Here is a 6,132-nt window from a genome sequence, read left to right as displayed (position 1 = left end):
CTCCTTGCTGACGTCATGGCTTACATAAGCACACTCCTAACGTCATGGCTTACATAATCATGCTTCTGATGTCATGGCTTACATAAGCACACTCATTGATTTTAAATAGTCAGCAAATGTTAATAATTAAAAAGATAAAAGTAAGACTAATTTTTTCTTTTCCTTTTTTTATTTTTTCAAACATGGAGCCACCGTTTTTGTAGATAATTTTAATACAAAGTTCACAACTTTTCAAACAAACAAATGATTTGTTCCATCTATACATATAACTCCATCTTTTTCTTCTTGTTTGATTATAATATGATATAATCAATGTAGTGTAGTGTGATATGATATAATCAATGTAGTGTAAAAAGTTTAATAGCGCACGTGATGTATTCTATTTATATTATATGCATTATATATATAATGTTCTAATCAAATATTTGCATACAGAAAAATCTCTTTAATAATATTTATGATAGATCTGAAAATATATGCCCTCTTTAAAATATTATATATGTTGTAGAGATTTTAAACTAAATATATCCTACCACTACATTTGGATATATCACTTTTGTTAAAAGAAGACAACTCATTAATATCACATTTGTCAAGATAATACAACCAATCAATCATTTTTGTCAAAATAATATAATTAATCAATTTTAATTTTGTCAAAAAGTGAATAGTGATCAGCCTAAATTTTCAAAAAGTGATTAGTAAAGTTTTCAAAAATATTTTTATTTAACTAATATTTAACAAATATATATATTTTAAAAAGATAATATTTTATGTCAAATAAATATGTATATTAAAAAAAATCCAAATTGCTACAAATAATATTTTAGACATTTACAAATAATATTTTAGACATCATCAAAATTAAATAATATGATTAACAAGTCTAATTCCTCAATTTCTTTTAATTGTTGTTTAGTTATAAAATCAATCTTATCTTTTTAATCAAAATTAATTTAGAAATCTTGCGATTGAATTAATCTAATTTCACATTTGTCCCTGCGGATCGATACTTGGACTTGCCATTATTCTGATCGAATTTCGTATAGTTTAGTGATTTATTTTTGGTGTGTTCAACGACCCATCAGACGACATTAGCGTTTCTCAACCTGCTTTGATACCATGTAAATTTTCTATATATTCAACTTGTATTTCCATTACATCAAGACCGTAGTTTATATAACCCTAACACCTAAACCAAAAAGGAAATACAGAACCATACTGAATATATATACAATCATGCCTAATATATACACAATCATGCCTATATACAATTATATTCTCACAATTATTCTTTAAATAATAACAATTCTTGAAAACGACTCATTCTTTAAGTGAAATCATAATGTTGCATGTCTTAGATCAATATAGACGAATTCTATATATATGTACATTATTCGCGATTTTACCTTTGTTTTTATTGGGATTCTGCAATTCAACCGAAAGAGAAAATAGAAAGGAGAAATTTACTGTGAACGACGGGGATGGAAGGAGAGAGAGAGAGAGAGAGAGAGAGAGAGAGAGAGAGAGAAGAAAAATGGAGCCTAGTAACGAATATAATTTTGTATTTTAATGCTATGATTATGAGAAAAATTTCAAGAAGATTTTTTATTATTTTATTAGTGTATGGTGTTTTATTTTAGGTGTAATTCAAAGGTGTTTTAATGTTAGGATCATGAAAAAAATTTCAGGAAGATTTGTTATTGTTTGATTAATGTATGATATTTTATTTTATGTGTAATTTGGAGGTGCAGAATTTTCATGAAGTATTCCATAATATCTTTTTCATAATTCCTAACATTATTCAAAATGTGATTCTAACCAATTATAGCGACACCCAGTACACTTCAAATTTTTATATTATATTTTTTAATAAATTTTGAATATAATAAAAAAGGTCTTGCTTCAATTACAATTTTGGGCCAAATTAAACCTGATTAAGGACCATGAGTCCATGGTTAGAATAGACGAAGCAAATGGGTCAATTTGGTTGGGTCAAGACAAGTTATGTATTTAAAATAATTTAATATAAACTCCCTTATTTAACAAATAAATGGGTCATTAATTTTATCTTCTTTTTTTTTTCCTGACAACAACGGCGATAATGGTGGTGGTGGTGGAGGTGACGGTAGTGATGGTGGATAAGGGGGTGGTGGTGGTGGTGGAGTGGCAGTGGCAGTGGCAGTGGCAGTGGCAGAGGTGGTGGTAGTGGAGTGGTAGTAACGGTGGTAGTGGTGACAATAGAGTGGTGGTAGTAGCGGCGACAACTGCGGTATTGGTAGTGTTGGTGATGGAGTAGCGGTGGAGTGGTAGGGATATGGTGATGGTTGTAGTGCTAATGGTGGAGCGGTGGTGATGACGATGATGGTTATGGAGTAGTGGTAGTGGTAGTGGTAGTGGAAGATGAGGTGGTGGTGGTAGTGGCGATCGTAGTGACGGTGGCGGTGGCGGCAGTGTAGCGGTAGCGGAGTAGCGATGGTGATGACTGTGGCTGTGGTGATGGAGTGGCGGTAATGGTGGTAGAGTCGTGGTGGTAGTGGTAGTGATAGTAGTAGTGGTAGTGGTAAAATAGCGGTAACGGTGTTAATGGTATTATAGGAGATGGTAGTGGGGGTAATGGTGGAGTGGTAAATCCAACCCAAACACATGAACCCACCCAATTGTACCCATTTAAAATCCATATAAACCCAATATCATTTAAACTTGTTTAAATAGATACCACTACCTGTACCACTACCATTACTATCGTTGTTGCCCCCACTTTATCATTACCACTACTCTACCACCACTGCGGCCACTCCACCACTATCACTATTATCATTACCACCACCACTACCACTCCAGCGCCACCACTGCTACTCTAACACCACCACCGCCGCCACTCTCCACCACTATCACTGTCACCGTCATAAAAAAAAAAAAGAAAAAAAGGCATTGGTTGGGTTCATTTGTCCAACCTATATCTAATTCATCCAACCCATTTTATTCTATTTATTAAATGGACGAGTTTTAGTTGAATTGCTTTAAATAAATAACCCGTTTTGACCCTCCCAAACTCACTTATTTGCCACTATTTAGGTTAAGTTGTAGTGTCATTATTCTATCCATTTGGATGTAATGAGATTGACTGAAGCTATGATGTGAGACACACATGACATTTTTTCAAGGACACATGTAAAATTAAGTGTGGCTTTTGGGAGGATGTTTGAATGGGCTCCCTTTACTTTGTCTCAGATTTTTCACATTTTTATAGAGTGGCTCGGTCTCATAATTGTTCTATTACTTCCATAGCTTGTTTATTTCTTGAAATTTCAATTTTTCTAGGAATCTCAATGATTGGGAGGTTATAGAGTTGACATCTTTGTTGTTAAGACTTGATCTTTTTTCTTTGGTTCCTCTTTTGGAGGATAAAATAGTTTGGACTCTTCATTCATCGAGTATATTTTCTTGTAAGTCATTTTTTGACAAAATTATTAATAACCCTTAAGTTGCTCAGTTTCTTTTTTGTAAAAGAATTTGGAAGGACAAGGTTAATATGGAAAGAAGCAAAAGGCAATTTGTCTTTTACATGCAAAGCCTTCTTGGCATTCCCATGTATATTTAGAAAAGATATTCCATTGCTTGAACCTCTTCAATATCCACATCAGTAGTGATTTATGTATTTTTTTTATAATTTGATATCTAATTCGCATGACCGACTAATCAGGGGATCGATCTCACTGTACATTAACGGGAGCCTGATTAAAGTCAGAGGAAAATTTAATATGAGCTGACTTTAGCTTTAGAAATTTTATACCTTGGAATGAGCACACCCCAAGTCTAGGTCCTTAACTATTAGGCCAAACCCTTCATAGTACATTAATGGTTTTGAGTTTTTTTAAATAAGTTTTTGATACAACATGTAAGAGTTTTAGTAAATTTAATTATTTGATATCTAAAAGTGAAAATCTTGTTACAAAAGACATTTAGAGACTAATTTTTATTATTATGCGAATAATCGCTAAAAGATCATCTCAAAAAATAAAAAACAAGGCTTTTAGCGACAAAATTTAAAAAATGTCACTAATAAATAGGCTTTTAGAGACAAAATAATTTGATCTCAAAATGATTTATTTTTTGAGACAAAAAATTTAGTCAGAAAAGAATAACAATTCATCACTAATGTCCAATTTTATTTGCTAAAAATATAATAACAACATTTTTTGTAACAAAAATATTTGGTTCCTAAAAGTAAATTTATTCCTAAATTTTGATCTCTAAAATTTTAATTTTTTGTAGTGAGAGTTTTGAAAATTTTATTTAATTATGAGTTTTGAAAAAAAAATTAATTATTTTTTATTCAAATCATAATTAGAAAACCAAACCAAACACAAACCTTTTCCAATGGAATCCTATTAATGAAAGAGTTTATCATATGTTAAGATGCTCTGGGAATCTTGGGGGCCACGTAATAAATACAAAAGGGAATTACATTAATTGTTTTTTAGTTTGGAACTTAGACCCCGTTTGGGGACTTATTTTTTTAGTCAATTAAACAAAAAGTTATTAAATTAGTCAAAAAATCAACAACTCATACCAAAAAATTAAAGATTCTCTTATCTCTCTACTTTTTGCACATTTTTTCGTAATTAGCTAAAAAGTCATTCCAAACATACAAATTTTTTTTTACCTACTTTTTTAGTCAAATAGTCAAAAAGTTATTAAGGCCAAGTTTGGCTACTGCAAAAAAAGTGCACTTATTTCATCTTTTTATCTTTTTTGGGTCACATCAATCAACATCTCCTCTCTACTTTTTCTACACATAATACAAAAAAAGTCAAAAAGTGCACTTATTTAGTCTTCCCAAACTAGGCCTAAATTAGCCTGTTCCCAAACGAGGCCTTAATCATTTTAATATCTCACGTTTTAATTGTCATATATTTAATTTTAAATTTTGAATTTCGTTTTAAATAAAGATAATTAAAAATATCATTGTTTAATTTTAAGGATAAAGTCATTAATTTGATAAAATATAAACTAATTTAATAAAAATAAATGTGAAAAAATGTTTTTGAATTTTAAAAAATTAATTCTACTCATTAAAGATAAATTTATATAAAAATGATAAATCTTTTACATTTTTATTTATTTATTTATTTTATTAAATTAATTTTTAATATGTGTTTGAATGATAATCATGTAATGTGTGGTTGTTTTTGTTGATATTTTTCGATGGTTATCATGTAATAGATACTTGTATTTGTTGTTAATAAGTATTTTTGAATAGTTATCATGTAATTAATGGTTATTGAGGTTTTAATGTATAATCGATATGTTTAATATATGAAATATTTTTAGTTTTGAATTTTTTGATTTAATGGATTGATTTAATAATAATATCAAAATTGTCGCCATTTTGAATTTTGAAAAAATAGAAACTAATTTAATAAAAATAAATATCAAAAAAAATATATCTATCTTCCTAAAAGATAAAATTATATAAAAACAATGTGTTTTTAATTTTTTTATCAATTTAACTTTTAATTTCTTAGAATTGTTTTTCTAAAAATAGATTCTAAAAACTAAACCAAACACAATTTTATAAAAAAAGTTTTAGTATTATTCATTTTAAAAAAATTATTATATTTCAAACAATATACAAGTGAATAAATACAAAATAAATTATATAATGATTTTACTCTTAAAATAGATCATTTATAAAATATTTATATATATATATATATATATATATACATATTTAATTGTTGTTATTTAAAATAAAATTTAATATTTAATATGAATGGTATCGCAATTAAAACGTGAGACCAAAGTCACATAACCCAAACTACATCACGTTGGGATTTGAAAAATTATTAAAAAAAGTTATTTTAATTTTTTTTATTATTTTAATAGCTTTTTTTAATTTTTCCCGCCGTGGACGTCTCGTCGTTGGTTTCCGAAAACCCGAGCCCTTGTTTCGAGTCACTCGATCCAATTTCAAGCCAATGGAAAGTATCTACACCGCCTCCATTCTACTACATTGATTGTTATTCCTCTTTAGTAAGATTAGAAATGATAAAAAAAATATCATGAAATGTATGATTAAAATTTTTTATTCTTTAATTAATATGTAGTGTTTTATTGTATATATAA

This window comes from Camellia sinensis, chromosome 10 (genome assembly GCF_055761805.1).
Source record: "Camellia sinensis isolate YWXY chromosome 10, ASM5576180v1, whole genome shotgun sequence".
Classification (NCBI taxonomy): domain Eukaryota; kingdom Viridiplantae; phylum Streptophyta; class Magnoliopsida; order Ericales; family Theaceae; genus Camellia; species Camellia sinensis.
This window is presented reverse-complemented; position numbering follows the sequence as displayed.